The 18316-nt window shown below is 42.5% G+C and overlaps 1 long non-coding RNA gene across 1 annotated transcript in view; it reads left to right on the top strand.

Moving 5' to 3' along the window:
• The first annotated feature begins 9429 nt into the window (after nt 1–9429).
• The window catches only part of LOC131412024 (uncharacterized), a 77123-nt gene continuing 68236 nt past the window's right edge, over nt 9430–18316 (top strand). The window contains exon 1 of the long non-coding RNA XR_009221689.1: nt 9430–9518. This is a non-coding gene — a long non-coding RNA (uncharacterized LOC131412024). The remainder of the gene's footprint in view (nt 9519–18316) is intronic.

Below are 18316 nucleotides of genomic sequence, written 5' to 3' on the forward strand. Positions count from 1 at the left end.
TAACACTTCACTCTCAAATATTTAGCAGGCATTTTGTACAAGTAAGGAACTTCTCATATACAGTCACAACATCATCATCACAACTAAGAAAATTAACAATTTTATCATTTCTGTATTCAAAGTTTCAAATTTCTTTAACTGTCCCCAAAATGTCTTTTGTGTTGTGTGCGTGTATGTTTTAAGTCTGAGCTCTAATCAAGGTTTATGCATTGTATTGGATTGTTATGTTTTTTTAGTGTCTTTTAACCTAAAATAGCCCACCCTCCTTGCCTTTTTAACAAATTTTATGATGTTGACTTTTTTGAAGAGTCCAATAACTGGATTTGTCAGATTGTTTTCTCATGATTGGATTCAAGTTAGCCTTTTTTTTCCTCCCCAAAGTCCCAGTGCATAGTTGTATGTCATAGTTGTAAGTTCTTCTATGTGAGCTGCTGCCACAGCATGGCTATGACAGATGGGTGGTGTGGTTCCGCGACCAGGAGCCAAACCCTGGCTGCTGAAAGAGTGAGAGCGCCGAATTTTAACCGCTAGGCCATCAGGGCTGGCTCCAGGTTAGGCATTTTTGGCAAGAATTCTTCATTGGCGATGTTGTGTGCTTCTTGTAGCATCACATCAGGAGGCTCCTGATGTCCGGTTGTATCATTGCCTTTTAATGCTGCTTGTGCCTCTGAATCACCTGGGGAGCTTTCTTCCCATACAGATTTTTGGGCTTCACATCTGGAGTTTTAGTTTCAGGGGTCTGGGGTGTGCGCAGCACATTTGCATTATGCAAAAGCTTCACAGGGATTCTGCTAGGCGGCCAGGGTTGTAACCTATGGGAACACAGCCTTCCAGTCTCTCTCTTTTTTGTGAATTGACACTGTCCATCCATACATTGTAAAGCCTCCCTCCCTAACCAGTGGAAGCGGAGCAGTGCTACCCAGTCGCCCTGCCTCTCCATCACCCCATAGAGCCTCCTCAGCCCAACCTCCTCCCACCCCCAGGGGATCCCGGGAGACAACTCGCTCCAGCCCCTTTGCCCTGGGACACAGACTCAGGGGCCTATGTGGATCTTCCCCTCACTGTGGGGTTTGGATGGTGGCGGGTCTGACTGTGGGGTTGGGGCTGGTGTCAAGGAACCTGGAAGGAACTCTGCCTGGGGATGGGACGTAGAACTGCCACAATCTACCCACTGGGTTGAGAAAGAGAGAGCGAATGTAATCTGAGCCCCTAAACTTTCTTCTTGTGGTTGGGAGTGACATTTCTGGAAAGATCAGACTGACTTTGAAAATAGCAATTTGGAGATACTCAACACTCCCTCTTCATATTGCAACAGATCAGCTAGTGACAATTCCCACTACCCCAACATTTGTGTACATGCACACACATATACGCACACACACACAGACACACTCGTATATCCCCCACGCCGAGTTTATGGCTTGTTTTGACTTATAATCTCTACTTCAGTGGAGACGATGATAAAAGTGCAAATGAACTTGAGAGATGCTGATGTCAGCATGGATGGAAAAGTGGAAGGAGGAGCAGGAATCTTGGCCTCCTTTTGAGCTGGTGACCAGGAGTCAGGTACAGAACAGTGAAGAAAAGGTAGTCGAGGCATGGGGATTTGATCAAAGTGAAAAGACTCGCAGGAGCCGCCACTGAGGGGAATTCGTTCCCATGGATTGTGGGAGGAGAGACCGATCAAGAAGTGCTGAGTGGAATGGCAGGGGAGTTGCTGCAGGGGATAAAGATAGAGGAAGCTGTGGAAACGCCCTTAAATCCAGCAGGTTTGACAGTGTCCTTTAGGCCTAGAGATCAAGATGATCAACTAAGAGTTAGAACATGGAGGTAGTAACACAAGGTTGATCAGTGCAGGAGGCTAGGTCAGGCAGGACACGCTGGCTGGCTGTGCTCTAGTCAGTTACCTCCCTGGGTACCTGTACACAGTAAGTACTCGGAGATCTCAGCAGCAGAGCACAAAGGTACTGTGAACAACTGACTGTGTGAGTAGCTGGAGGAAGCTGTGGCCCCAAGGGGGCTGGGGACCCTTAGATGGAGGCAGCAGACCATTGAGGAGCACAGACCACTCTCGGCCTTGTCCCTGGAGCATCACTCTGTCCCCACTTGGACGTTGTGGTGGGCACAGGCTAGCTGGAGCCCAAGTGGATCCCGGGGGGGAGAAACCATTTCTAATCCTTGTTAGGATCAACTGTCTACCTACCTAGTGCCCCTCAACTGGGAGTAAGAAGCAGCTCCTGGGGTCAGGATGGCTGAAGGTAGCCACATCAGGCGAGGTGAGGAGTGTGAGCCCCTGAGATGGAGGGGTTGGGAGGAGGAGGAAGGCATGATCCTTTGCAGCATTCCTGTAGCTCTTACCTCCCCACATCTGCCCCTCGTGCCTCACATCCAAGGCTGGCTGCACGGCACCTCTGATCATGCATGGATGCCTTTGGAAATGTCAGAGCCCAACAAGAAACTTCAGAAGATGCCACCTTGTCATGTATTCACCTATATGTACTCACACACGCACACACACCACATATGTACAAACACATGCACACGCAAGTTAGGACTCAGGGCTGGGCCCTGGCAGGTCCAGTCCCCGCTCTGCCACTTACTAGCTGTGTAGCCTTGAGAAAGTTGCTTTACCCCTCTGGGCTATAGTTGCCTTCTCTGAGAGAGAGTGAAGTGAGGTGGTCTCTGAGATCAGAGAATGTCAGAGCTGGATGACAAGTTAGGAGTCATCTTCTGCTCTCTCTTCATTTTACAGATGCACAATCAGAGACCAGAAGGAGCTCAGAAGCTGTATCATCCACCTCTTCCCTAGACCACTGGAGAAACTGAGGCCCAGCTGGGGAAAGGAAGTGAACTTGTGCTGGGGCATTTTTATTCATGGGCCTTGCCCCAAGAAGCCAGGAGACAAGCTCCTCAGAAATCTCTTTTCAGTCTCATTCCTTTTCAAACTTCCAAAATCAAACTGGAGAGGAAGAGGATGGTGGGTAAGCAATGGACAAAGGAGAACATAGAGGGGAGAAGACCAACAATGGTCACTTTGGAGTGGAATGGCATGAGGCATGCGACTGAGCGTGAGCACGCTGTCTGTGCAGTTAGGACACTACAGGGGAGAAGCTCCATAAGTGTATATGTTGGAACACGTATTTGTTATGCATGGGTACCGAGGAGTGTAATTGTGAGGTTGTGCAAGTGGCTGCTGCTGCTATGTTTCAAGTTGCCTGAGGTCATAGTTTCAACCTTTTAAAATAGTTTTGTCAACCACTCAAAAGAACTGAGTCCACATTTTTTGTTTTTGGTGTGTACTCAGTCTGGGCCCACCTAGCTCAAACGTGAAGGTTTAATCTAGAGTTGCCCAGAGTGAGCTCCATGGAGTGTTACTATATTTCACGGAGTGGGGAAAAATGTTTGGAAATGCTGGGGTTGACCAAGGCAAGGAGGTTTCTTTACTCAGAGTAAGTCGTCTTAGGGCCTTAGAGCTTTGTGGGTCTCTGGGTGAGGATGTGATGTGCAGCATCCCTCAAACCGCTGGATCGTGGATCCTTCTCCTTGGGTCTTAGCATCTCTGGAAGCCAGAATTTTATGGACTACCCTTTAGGAAACACTGTTTAAGTCCCAGGCATTTATTAAGTCATAAAGATAAAAAAAAAAAAGAATTTCTTATTTTTAGTATGCAAAAATTTACTCATGCAACTGATTTTAAGCAACATTAAAAAAGACTATATTCAAAAATCATCATCAAAGATGATGATTTTAAGTAAATTTAAAGACTCTATTCAATATTTTTTCAATGATTCATAACATTTATGGTGAGACAGCATAGGATTTGCTCCATCCACTTTTCATTCTTCTGACTGGGCAGTCATACTCTCAATGTCTATTCTTTTTTTTTTTTTTGGTGAGGAAGATCAGCCCTGAGCTAACATCTGATGCCAATCCTTTTTTTTTTTTTTTTTTGCTGAGGAAGATTGGCCCTGAGCTAACATCCATGCCCATCTTCCTCTACTTTATATGGGATGCCGCCACAGCATGGCTCGACAAGCAGTGTGTCGGTGCACATCCGGGATCTGAACCGGCGAACCCTGGGCCCCTGTAGCAGAGTGCACGCACTTAACCGCTTATGCCACCCGGCCGGCCCCTCAATGTCTATTCTTTTATTTGTTAAATTGGAAATTTAACACGCATATTTAACTTAAATTCTTAGATTAGGAGCTTTACTCTTCTCCCCAAACCAACTCAATGACTTGAGAATGCTTTAACCCTAACCATACCTCTTGCCTTATATGCAATTGTTGTCCGACATTTTAGCTGTCTTATCTCTGGAAGCCTCCAAATTAGACATTATGACTATTGTTTTATATCTCGACGTTTGTATAGATTTGTTCACACGTTAACAAATTTGCTTGCTTTCTTTGTTGCTTCTTACGTTTCAGACTTTAGAGTTTTCTTACTGAGGGTCTGTTGATAACATGCTCTGCTCTGCTTTGTCTACAAATTTCTTTACATCACTTTATTCTTGAAGGATAGTTTTGTTTGGTATTAAATCTGGGTGGATGCTTATTATCTCCAAATTTCAATTCCTTCATCTATTAGACATGGGTAGTAAATATCTTCCTTAATGACTTCATCAGGAGGTTCTTGGGAGGACCATATGGCGCAATGACTAAAAGCTTTAAGCAATAAATGTCAGATGTTTTTGTTTGTCCTTTGACCCATGAGAAAACTCTGGAAGTTGTGTAAGACAGCACTAACTTTCTCAGCAAACAGGCTCTTTGGCAAAATGTCCTAGCATAGTGTTTCTCAACCCTGTTTTCATTATTGTCCCTTGTAAGGAGACTTCTTAGATATTTTTTTCTAATTACTTCTCCCTCCATAAAATTTGATACTAAAAATGTACTGTATATCTATTACGTACTGTATGTATATCTGTGTTTTATACACAAAAAGGATAAAGATTATTTTGCCCTCCCCCCCAAGAACCAATTTTTGCTCCCTTCAGGGCCATATCGCCTTCGTTGAGAATGCACGTCCTAGTGGCAGTAGAAAATTAGCAGCATTTTCAAATCATAGTGTTGCCTAAGCATTAAAGGATCATGCTTTGGAATTGGGTAGACCTGGAACTGAATCCCTGCTCTGTCATTGACTAGCTGTGTCACATTGGGCAAGTTACTTACCTTCTCTAAGCCTGTTTTAGATGGGAAATATGGTGACAATTAAATGAGCATTTAGTACCATGCCTGGAACATAGTAACTGTTCAGTAAATGTTAGTTATTAACAAACACTGCCAAAAGAGTCTGTATTCCTTCACATTTTTCTTTTGTCAATTTATTATAAAAACAACACATATATGTTTTAACATATTTAGACATTAAAGAAAAATAAGTTATCTAATTCCACCCTCTCCCTCTCTCCAGACCCAATCCCTGTCACTGTAAGGGGGACCCCAGAGTAGCAAAAGCCCGCAGAGGTGCCTGGCTCAGTGGCCCGGTAAGAAGGAACCCTCCCTGAGGAGCCCAAGGGGAGTCCTGAGGCTGAAGAAGCAGACAGAGGTCCTGGCAGGCTAATTCTCATGGCAATTGTGCAGAGCCCACCACCTACCTCTGAACACACTGGAGGAAATTCCCCGAAGGTCTGAAAGAAGTAGCCTGAAGAACTTCACCTTCCTCTATGACAGTGGTTCTCAAAATGTGGTCCCTGGTCTAGCAGCATCAGCATCACTGGAGAATTTATTAAAGCTTATTTGGACCCCAATCCAGATCTACTGAATCAGAAACTCTGGGGTTGGAGCTCAACAATTTGTGTTTTAACAAGGCCTCCAGATGATTCTCAGACATTCTCACTTATGAGAACCATTGCTCTGAACAAGTGTTCCCTCCCACAATGTTTCCTAAGGGCAGGATTGCAAAAGATTTGAATCTCCTCCTAAGGAGAAACAGGGGTTAGAAGTTTACAAGGCTTTGAGCTGGAAGTCAACTGTGAATGCTTGAACATTCCTCGGAGACCTCTAATGTAGCTGGATTCTGTTCAAAAGAAGCTGTTAGTTAAGAGTTCAGTTTGGAGCTTGAATTGAACACAACCACCAACAAAAATATATAGGAGTTTGCCTGCATGTTGAGCATCTTCCTCCGCAGGATATTATGTTTTCTTTCTACATGAAAACAGAATGTCAAGGTGATGCCAATGTGGGGTTTAGATATAGAGTATGTTGTGGCCCCAAATGTTTCACGTGTCCAAGATTAATTTTGTGCCAACTTGTCCCAGTTAGAAGAAATGTTCTAATTTATAAATGTATCTCTCTAAAGCTAAGGTAGTTGAGCTAATAATAGACTTTAATTCCTCTGCTCGGTTCTTAAAAGAAAAAAAAATCAGTGGGATTTAAGCAGATCTGCTTCTACCAACTTCTCAACCTTGGGGAAGAGAGACTGGTCAGTTGGAAATTAGGCCAGGCTACATAAAACAGGAAATCTAAATTAACAGTGGCTTATACCCATAAGGGTTTTATTTTCTCACATCAAGGAAGTCTGGAGGTAGGCAGTTCAAGGTCCATGGTCATCCAGATTTAGGCTCCTTTTATATTTCTGCCCCATCATCCTAGCTTGTGACTGCCATCCTCGGTGAAGGTCACCTCATTCCCAGAAAGCAGGACTGAGAAAGGGGAAAGGGGGAAAAAAGGAAAGGGGGAGAAGGCAACAGGGGGCTGGGGCTGCCTTCACTGTGCCTCCCAGGAAGCCCCACACTGAACTGTCTCTTACATCTCATTGGCCAGAACACTAGCTGCAAAGGAGTCTGGGAAACGTAGTCTTATTCTGAAAGGCAATGATCCCAGCTGAAAACCAGGGTTCTGTTACTAAGGAATAAAGAAGGTTGGATAGTGGGGTAAGCAGATAATAACCTGTGCCCTGTGAGACTGGTTCTGTCGACATACAGGATCTTTGAGGGGCCGAGGAGAAAGCACTTTAAAAGGGCTAAGACTTGGCAACAGCCTCGAGCAATGGCATGACGTCCTGAGACACAATCTTGTTTCTCTGCTTCTTCCAGGAGGGGAGAGAGGCGCTCCCATGCTGAGCTGTGGTCCCAAGGAGGAGAATGCAGGACTTTGCCCTGGCTCCCCTCTCCCTCTCATTCCTTGACTGTTTTGCACACGATGTTTGCATGCCCCCTTCCTCCATTTATGCATCCTGGATCCTCACTTGCCTTCCTGTTTCCACTAGGCAAATGAGGAAACTGAGGCTCAGGGAAGGTAAGCAACTTTCCGGGCTGCAGAGCTACATTACAGAACCAGATGTCTCAAGGTCCCCTCTGTCATGATGGGTGTCCATGACCTCCTTCACGCCTTCTCCTGGCTGAGCCTGATCCCTAGAGAGAGCTGGGCTAGGAACTCTGGCTGGATTTCTTAGAGGCTTTAATGGAATAGGGGTGCATCTGACCATAGGGCAGTGTGTCCTTTTGTGGGGGAGAGAGGTTACTGTTAAATAAGTTCTTAGGGGGCAAATTGCGTGAGGGACCTGCATGGGATAGATACAAGGGCAGAGAAACCCCTAGCTTTGGGGAGGGGCAGCCCCTCCCACTCCAATACCACTGAAGGTGAAGTCATCATCAGCCCTTTCTAGCCCTATGTGGGCATCCTCTCCCGACCCTTTCCTCACTGGAAGGAAGGGCTCTAGTCACACAGCTTGCCAGAGCCTTAGGCTTGTGATTTGGGAGAAATCTGGAGCCAGGTGGAAACTCTTGATCATAAGGATTTCATTTCCTGGTGACTTGAGTCTTTGGGCCCGGAGAATGCTTGGAGTCTGAGCAATCAAAGCCTTGGGCCTTGAGGGAGACACAACAGAATTTGGCTTTAAAAACTAGCATGTATGACAATAAGGGAATAGTTAAATACATTCAGGTATGAAAGACTGTAATTAAAAAGAAATAGGGATATGGACATAGATCTCTGAGATGTACCATTTAGTGAAGAAAACAAGTTGGAGAATAAATTAAAAACAGAGTCCTGTTTATGTAAAAAAACAACAACAAAAAACCAACTTTATTCCAAACGCACATGCATGAAACTATCAAAAAGGTGCTTTAGGATTCCAGCAGACCAGTAATTGCTCTAAACCTCACAGAGGCTTTAAATGAGCTTTAAATAAGATAATATATGAATGTGATTTGCAGAAGTTAAAGTGGGAGACAAGTGTAAGGTAGAGGATATGAAACATTCCTACCCTTGCTCCCAAAGTGAAATTGGGATAAAGAAGGAAGGAAAAAATTGAGAGCTTATCATAGGACAGACACTGTTCTAAGTACTTCTCAGGCATTACTTGCATGCACTACAACCCTATGGAGTAGGTATTATCATTACCATCCCTTTCACAGTTGAGGAACTAAAGAATTTTTAAGGTCATTTCCATGGTCATTCAGCTAGCAAGTTGCAGTCAAAACTTGAACCTAGGGTCTGACTTCAGAGTGCTGTTCTCAATTGTGCTAACAGGTTGAAGGATCCAGGACACATTCATAGTCAAATATATATAAATATATATTTTATAATATCATATATTTTATTTACATATATAAAGTTTTTTACCATCCCCTTCTGGTAGCAGTTCTGAGGAAGCTGAGATTTAAACCTCCAAGAATGAGTATGTGAAACTGATTCTAAACACTATGAAGTACTTATCATACGCTGGCGTCAGGCACAGGAACAACGGTGGCTACTATTTTCGGAGCTTTTGCTATGTGCAAGACATAGCAAGTTATAAGTGCTTTGCAAGTATGAATTAATGCACACACTTTATGCAGGAGGTACTATTATCCCCATTTTACAGTTGAGAAAAGTGTTGCACAGAGTTTCAGTAACTCGCCCAATGCCAAGATGTTTACGATATGGTCTCTACCCTTAGTCCAACGTGGGAGTAATAAGTAAAACAATGCAGTAAATGCTGCAATGTCATATTTACAAAGTCCCGAAGGTGCTCAGAGAGGTTCAATCCCTGCAATGGAAGGTGAGACATTTTGCGTGGGATCCTGAAAGGGGGAAGTGGTGGGGACTGGGGGGGGGGGGGCGACCTGCACGTGCAAGCTGCTGGGACGAATAAGTGCAAATCCAACCTAAAGTTCTGGGTCAGAAGCGAGCCCCATGCCAACTGCAGCGCCAGCCAAAGAGCCGGCGGCTGCCAGTCTGAGGCCGAGGCCTTTCGCAGATCCCCAACCTACAAAACCCGCACATCCCCGCGGGGGCGGGGCCCGGGCTCAGCGTCGGCTCCGGCTCTGGCCACAAGGATTCCGCCTCGCCCTGGCCCACGTGACCGGCAAGCGGTAAACTGCGCTGCCGATAGGCTGAAATGGTAAGGAACACTCTCGGAAAGTAGAGCGATGATTGGTGGAAGCGATAAAGGCGTGAGGGGACTATCGGGATTGGTTGCCGCCTCCTCCGCCGTAGGAGGGCCGGGCAGGGACTCCTCAGCTAGAGAAGTTTTCGGGTAAAGACGTCTGGAGCCCTTTCTCCCCGCTACTGACTCCTGTGAAGGCTTCCCGTCACGTGAGTGTCACTTTACATATTTAGAAACCAGACGCCCCGTAAGAGAATTATCTAGTCACCCTGCACTGCTCTTCCCGCGGTGAGCGCTGCGCCATCAGCGAAGTTTCCGATTGGCTGCTGTGGGGTGGGGCGGGCCTAGAGAGGAGCCCGCGCAGCGTGGGGAGGAGCCCAGCTTCCGCGTCTTTCTCTCCAGCCCAGGACCGTCAGCGCCCCCAGGTGGTCCGCGGCGGTAACGCCTGGCGCTGTTGCTGCGCGGAATGCGCGCTTGGCTCGCGTGGCTCCCGGGTCGGAAACCATTTAACCTAGAAAGAGAAAGACCTAGATTCGAATAGGAATCGGCCATGCTGGATGAGAGCGCAGGCTCTCGGGGCAGACTGCCTGTGGAAGGTTCCAGCTTTACGCTTACTCAGTTTCCTTTTTTTCCTGTCTGGGTCTCATCTGTAAAATGGGTGTAATAATAATACCTACCTCAGAGGGTTGTTTTGAAGTTTCAATGACTTAATATGCTTAAGGCTCGCACAGTGCCAGGCACTTAAAAGGTGCATAATTAATGATAGCTGGTGGAGATATGTGAACTGGTTAAGAATGAGTGTTCTGGAGTTTGAAAGACTAGATTACTTAGCCTTTCTCTCAATTTCCTCATCTACAAATGAGACTAGCAATAGCACCTTCGTCATGGAATTGTGGATTAATTGAGATAATATTGGTAGAAATACCCAATATGTAGCAATTGGTAAATGTTGGCTTCTATTATTATTATTATTATTCAACTATTATGATTACTGTTTCCCTCCTTCCTCCTCCAGGCAGAAGGTCACTTCAGCCCAAGTTGGCCCCTCCGAAGGAGGAATAGTAGTTTACTTTGCCTGGAATTAGAGTCTCTAAATCTATGACATTCACGTGTGTGAAGATAAGACTTGGAAAATCTCTACATCGCAATTCTGTTCACTATTTCCATTACTCTTTTAGGCACTGTCTTCTTAAGCCCTGGTTGGTACCTGAGAAGAGCAGAACATTATAATCATTAACTCTGGTGCAGAATTAGTTTGTCGGTGTATCTTTTAAGTTGATTCTATGTTGAACAGTATTCTGAGGGCACGGCACACAGAATGACATGTTCTGATGGGGTAAGATAATGTGTCAGCGGTCTGAAAGTGAAGGACCTAACTCAACATATGCTCCAGGGTGAGCCTGTGATGGGACTAATGATGGTGAGGTTGTGGTGGTGGTTGGGTTCAGGGCAGCCTGGAGTCCTTGTGCAAAATGCAAATGGAATAATGTTCTCTTGTATGGTTTATGGCACATAATAAACACTCTATAAATACTAGTTGTTATTGTTATTATTAATTCCTCAAAAGTATGTTGAGGATTATGGGAAAAAATGCAATCTGTTAAGCTTTTATATTTCAAGAGTCATGGGTACCTGAGATCACTGAATGAGCAATTGGGAGTTTAGGAAGGGTGGTCCACGTTTCCTTTCTTTTCCACTTTCTAGTTGTTATCTCCTCTTTGTCCCTAATTAAAAGTCCATTTAGCAGGGGAAGTCACATAAGTGACCAGTTTCATGAGGTCTTCATAATTCCTTGGTTGCCTCCCTGGCCTACTGTATATCTGACCACCTTCCGTTATCTGCCCCACACACTCCTTTCCCTTTTGGTCTGTAAGACAGAACTCTAGCTAAAGCTTAGGCCCTGCATACAGTGATCTCTGTGTACCTTGGCAGCCCCAGGGTCCCGGGGTTCTTCTTGGGGTGAATGACTTAGTAATGGGAAGCCCAAGGGTTAAGGTAGTACTGCTGAGAGCAGCTATGGTGGGGGTGGGTGGGTAGGACAGTTGATGTCTTCTCCAATCATCTAACAACTATTTTTGTGTGATTAGTATATTCTTCTCACCCTGGGGGCTATGTCTCTCCCATTCTGAAGATTTATGTAGAGTTATTTCTCAGTTAAAAATGAAAAGAGGGAGAATTTTTAGTGGGGCTTTTGTGTTGGGCAGACTTACATTTGAATCTAGTGCTTTACTGTGTGATCTGAGATGAGTTGCTTATTTTTAGTTTTCTTAGCTATAAAATGGGGACAATTGGAATACTACTCAGCAATAAAAAGAAAGCTATTGATAAATGCAATAACATGGATGAATTTCAAAATAATCATGCTGGGTGTAAGATGGCAGATAAAAAGAGTACACACTATATAATTCTATTTATATAAAATTCTAGAAAATGCACACTAATCTATAGCATCAGAAAGCAGACCAGTGGTTGTCTGGGGACAAGCAACTGGAGAGGGGCAGGAGGGAGGATTACAAAGGGCACAAGAAAACTTTTGAAGGTGATGTTTTCACGCGTGTATACATATATCAAAATCTATTACATTGCACACTTTTAAAATGTGCAGTTCATTGTATGTCAGTACTTCAATAAAGCTGTTAAAATGGGCATAATAAAATAAAATAATAAAACCTATTCATAAATAGTTGTGATGTTTTAATAAAGTAAACATTAAAGTTAAAGTGCCAGGAACACAACAAGCAATCAATAAAGGACATTTCTTTTCTCCCTCATTTCATACAGAAAAAAAAACTATTAAAGAAATTAGCTTTAATATCGTATATTTATATGACAAGGCCTGTGAGGGAGTACCAACACCTTAAGTAATACAGGGTACAACTTTTCCTACTCATTTTGGGATTATGGGTACATTATATTGTAAGGATTAAATGAGACAGTTGTGTGAGGAACTTTGAACAGTGCTGGGCATGCAGTAAACACTCAATAAATATATATATATTTTTTGTTTTCACTACTATTATCATTGTCACAGATTTGATGGATGGCACAGAGTGAGTTGTCAGTAAATATTGATTGTAATTATAATTATTTTCATTACTAGATTGGATGGAAACGAAAAACTTGCTGAAAGATCAACAAACTGATTTCAAAAAGGGTTTATTTTTCCTGAGATTCCTTGATTTTGTATTTGGTGCCAAATCGTGACGGAAAGCGTCTATAAGAAATTTGGTTAATGTCTTTTCAGGAATATAATAACTCATCATGACTGTCAATACAGATGATAGTAAAGGTATCAGGTGCATTTACAGTGATTAGTTAATTCAATGGGAATAAATGGTCTCCAGTCCTAAGAAAGTAATACTAACATTTGGGAGACATCATTTTAACCTCAGACATAAGAATCTCCTGAGAAACTTCTCAAAGTGCAGATTTGTGAGGCTTACCTGTAAAGATTCTGACTCAGTAGTTCTGCTGAGGGCCAGGAATCTGTATTTTAACACGCATACCCAGTTGATTTTGATGCAGATAGTCTATAGACCATACTGTGAGAAGCACTGGTGTAAGACATATGGAACCTTGGACAGCTCCTGCAATGCTGGCCCATAATTTTCAGGACTCAGGACAGCTCCTAGCATCTCCAGCCCCATTCGCTGTGGGAAATGAACTCCAATTCTCAATGGGGCTTGCTCATTTTCCTAGAGAATTAAAAAACCACAGTGTCTCTTAAGACTACACTTTGGGAAGCTGAAAGTTCTGGTTCCTGATGGCAAATAAGGAGAAGGGGTAAATGGTACACTCTATAGGAGAAAATGTTCTAAGTCCAGAATGCTTAACTTGGAGACTCTGGGGCAATGGGGGTCAGGTCGTCTTCAGAGAATCTGAGCCCCTCCTGTATGCAAAGCTTGTGAAGAAGATTATGTACTTATATTTTAGTGGTTGGGGGAATTAGCTTTTTCTCCATTTGAGGATGGAAATATTCTGGATCAACTAATTTGTGTACCATTATGTACAATTTATGTACTTTGATAGACTTCTTAAAATTTGTGTGGATGATTAAAGAATTTTATTTAAATTCCTCCTTTTTGTTCAAGTACCTAATAACTATCTGTGTCACTTCAACTATGACAATATCAATAAAAACAAGCAAACAAACCCTGAAAGTATCCAACTCTGACATCTCAAGCCATAACTTGAAGTGTTGTGATGGAGGTCTATTAAAGTTGATATAAAATTGGTTATATTTAATCTTGGCTAATCTGGAAACTTTGTGTTACTAAAATACTATCCTATTATAGGCCACAGTTAATGAGGGAAATGAGGTTATTTGGGTGATTAAGGAGTTTTCTTTCATATTTCATTTGATGTTTAAATGTTCTTATCCTTGATGGCTTTACAAATAGACAAGTCGGTGGTCATGGAGTGTTGAGTTAGCTATATTTTCAGCAGGCCAAACTATTTCTATAGACAAGTGATGGCCATTAACAATATTTCATTTAAAATACATCCCCAAGAGCAACCCTGTTAATATTAAGCAAACCATCCCACATTCTTCATCTGTAGTCTGTCTGATGGTAGTCTGTAGCTTGATATTCTCATATACTTTATATATATATATGTGTATACATATATATGTATACGTATATATTTCTCTTTATATATATACATATATATATATGTATATGTATAAAGAGAAAGTCATTTTCTCAAAGGCATAGCTGATTTGAGTGATCTGTCCTGAAAGGTTTATTTTTTACCTATGGAGAAGACCTTCTTGAGTCAGGGCCAATAAAACATGAGCTACTCCAGCTGTAGAGAGGAGGAAGCAGAGCTATTAATATGCTAATCAGCTCCCTAGGAAACTAAGAGCATACATTTGAAGAGGCAGCTTGTGTCCATGACTCTGACATTTTTCTTTCTATGAGGAAGAGTGAGATAGAAATTAATAACTCAAGGCTCTAAGCAACTCAGAAAACCTTCTGAATTTGTGCTAATTTCAGAGAAAAGATAACCTAAGTAATTGTTTCTCTTGGCTTCTATGACACCAGCTTCTCATGTTTGATTCTCCACCTCAAATCTCACTGGGTGCTCCCTTTCAGTCTCTTAACTGGCTCCATCTTCTTTGCTTGACCTCTCAGCCTCTTTCCTGGGTCCTCTTCTCTAGATACACTACTTCCCTGGTGGATTTCATTTAGTCCCATAATGTTAATACCATCTATATGCAGATGACTTGCAAATGTAAGTCTCTAGTCTTGACCTTTCCTTGAGTTGCAGGCTCATAAATCAAACTGCATACTTGATGTCAAACTGCTTCCCTGACTTGGAAGTCTAATAGCACTCTTAAATGTAACAGGCCCAAACAGAACTCTTTATTCTCTGCTCTTCCCTCTCCCTAAACTGTTCGTCTTCCAGTCTCTTACTTGGGAAATGGCATCACCTTTTCCCAGTTTCTTACGATAAAAACTGGGGAATCATTCCATTCTTTTCCTCATATGTCACACCCAGTTAATCAATTCCATCTCCAAAATATATCCCCAACGTATTAACTTCTTTCCATCTCTACAACCATCACCTTCAGTTTAAACAATCAATATTTGTCATCTGGACTATTTTAATGGTCTCTTAACTGTTCTCTCAGCTTCCATTTTTGTCCCACTCTAATTCTTTCTCCAAACAGCAGCCAAAATAAATGATAAGTCAGATCATATTACCTCCCTTCTTAGCACCCACCAATGGCTTCTCATTGAATTTAGTATAACATTCAGACTTCTTTCTTTCCATGGCCTTGAAGACCTTATGTGATATGGTCATGTCCTTCTCCCTTACTTACCTCCTACCGCTCTCTCTTGCTTTCTCTGCTCCAGCCACATTGGCCTTCTTTCAGTCTGTTCCTTAAACACACCGAGTTCATCCCCACCTCAGAGCTTTTGCACTTACTGTTTCTTCTGCCTGGAGTTTTCATATTCAAGAACTTCACATGGCTGGCTCCTTCTCACTATTCAGCTTTCAGCTCAAATATTATTTTCACAAAGAGATCATTTATATTCATGACAGAGAAATTATTCCTCTATTTCTCCTTCAGTCACTATCTCTCATGTCACCTTGCTTCATTTTCTTAGTTTTTCTAACTTACTGAGTACAAATTTTATATGTCACATATTCAAACAAGCAAAAGAAAAGAAAGTTTTGTTATTTTAATAATAATCATCGTAAGCTAACTACTGTCACAAACAGCCTCAAATTTCAGTGGCTTGACACAATAAAGTTGGTTTCTTGTACGTGTCGCAGTCCCATGTGGGGTGGGCGATTATGGGAATGAGGGCTGGGGAAGGAATGTCTGATCTGTTGCTAATTCTTGTCCATTCCCATCTCTTCTGAGAGATTGACAATTTTGTCTCTGCTGCCGTGAGTCACTGAGGTCCTCACCCTGCCTTATTTAGTGAGATCCAAGCCAATCACCCAGCATCCTCTTTGTCCAAGGCGAGTTGCCTCTCCTGGTCCACTGGTGCTCTCTTAGACAACTCTGTACCCTTTTTGGGATTAGGGAAAACCTTTTGATGCCCTCCATACCATTCTGTGCTGAAGGAGACGTGGGGTGGGGGTGGGGGCGGTGTTGGAGGACAGCTATGTTGAGTTTTCTTTCTGCCTGAACATGCCAGCCTCTGTTCTGCTCTGCGGGAACAACTCCTGCCATGTGGGACATCATATGAGGCTGTGAGAAATTCTGTGCTCTCAGATTCCTGAACCTATTGGGAGACTCGATCATCACCAAACCGAAGTTTCTTTTCTGAGAGGGTCCAGGAGGAAGAGCCTCTGTGTTAGTGACCATCACCAATAATTTTCTCTTTTGCTTTTATCTCCCAATTTTGAAGCTCTTTCCTTCAACTCAGAAAGGTCTTTGATCTCCCCTCTGTGTGGCGAGAAAATGGTATAGAATAGAATCTCATCTATTCTCTTTCCAAACTGTGTTTATGGATAAACTCTGTGCCCTCTTTTTCCCAGTCTTTGTCTTCATAATGTTCAAAGCCAAGCTTTTTGAAATTAAACAAAACAAGGCAAAACAAAGCAAAGCATTTCCTCTTCAAACATCTTGATTTTCAATACTATTGTCTCTTCTATGAATAAAAAGTCTGCTTACACACTCAAAGCCACTGAGGGCAGTGACAATAGAAAGGGACTACTGCTTCTTAAAGCATACAAGGAAATGTGGGCATTGAAATGAGGTTGGCTGTGGAAATGAGAAGCCTCAGTGAAGGTCTCAGCATAGTACTCCTCCACATCTTGTTGTGTATGAGCTCTCTTCCTCCTGCTAAATAATCTCCATGAGAGCAAAGACCTTGTTTACTTATACATTCCTGGGGCCGAGAGCAGTGCTTGTACAAAGTAAATATTTGTTAATTAAGTCATTTTCAATGATTAATTAATTAATATTTGTTGAATGAATAGAAGAAAGGCTTTGGCCTTTTTCTGAACCTCAGTTTGAAGTAGGACTTCTGTCTGCCCATCTTTTCCTACATCTTTACCCCTTACAATGATTTGAATGACCATGGATTACCAACTAAATTTTGTTGACATTTGAGGAACTCTTAGCAGAACCTCTCTTTAGACTCGTTCCTATAAATACTCTACAGACTGAACTCAAGTCTTTTTCTGAAGCACAGTTACCAGGGGATGCACCTGGATTGCTGATACAGACCTTAAGAGGGTCCCTTCTAATGATAAGAACTGAAACAAAATGAGGTTTTGTTATCTAGAAATTAAAATAATTCAAGAAAATAGATCTAAAATATATCCATGCTTAATTCTATAACATTTTCTTCACATTGTTTTAACTTTTGTAGCATTAAAATAGTTTGAGCACGACAGTCATCTTACAGCTTAAAACAACTTAATAAAGTACCATTTTATATTGTTTAAAGGAAGTAAATGCTTTTCAAAATTTGGAGGGAGAAGAAAAAGAAAGGAAATACACTTCTTTTTGTAAGAGTCAAATTTTGAGGCTAAGGTTTTGCTCCCTAGTTGCAGTCAGACACTGACATGTGGCTCCACCTTTCTGTTCCAAGGCTGTCTCTCCAAGTGCCTCGCATGTGCCCAGCCTGCCTAAGCCAGCCAGGTGCTTCCATTTCTCCATCACCTTGGCCATACCATTCCCTCAGCCATTCTTCTACGTTAGAGCTCAGGCTAAATTCCACCTCCTCTTTGATAACTTACCCCCTCCACCTCCCCGTCAGAATTAACTGTTCCTTCCTCTATTTAGCATGTATTCCATTCTGCCTTGGGTTTGAGTGGCTTCATTACACGTGGTTCTCTCTTACTACCCTGCAAGCCCCTGACGAGGCTTCGCTCACCGAGCCTACCACAGTGCTTTGCACTCCGCAGGTGCACAATTATTAATGCTGTCATTCAACAAACACCTGTCTACTGTGTTCCAGGCACTGATCTAGGCCCTTAATATAGCCAGATAGACTAGGCTCTCTGCTTGTAACTAAACAAAAGTCTATTTTACATTATTATTTTCAATTAAATAGACATGTATTTTACTTCAATATTGCAGGACAGATGGTTTTCTCTTCTTTTTTTATTTTTTAAATTTTAGGTACAGGACTTAAACAGATGAATATACTTTTTGATTGTATGTCATTTCCATATTTATTCATATTTCTGCCCTGTTCTCACTGTGCAGAAATCGAGCAGAATCTTTTATACACGTGAATACGTAAAGACACTTCTTCCAGCTTGGTGGGAGGGAGTGAGGGGAAGTTTACATCTGTGTTCACCTTCTGCTATCTTAGTTTGAATTGCTTTATCAGACAGAGAGTCCCTTTTGAAACATTTATTCATTGAATACACATTTATTGAGTATCTTCTGTTCATAAAGCACTGTGACCAATTCTCCTTAGGTTTGCTTTTTACTCGTAGGAGGTATTGTCTCCCCTAAGTGAACGTCTCCCGTCTGGCATTTAGAGCTGGTAGTGACTGGAAAGGTGAAGGCTCCTGGTCATAGCTGATT

The sequence above is a fragment of the Diceros bicornis genome, chromosome 12 (genome assembly GCF_020826845.1).
Source record: "Diceros bicornis minor isolate mBicDic1 chromosome 12, mDicBic1.mat.cur, whole genome shotgun sequence".
Classification (NCBI taxonomy): Eukaryota; Metazoa; Chordata; class Mammalia; order Perissodactyla; family Rhinocerotidae; genus Diceros; species Diceros bicornis.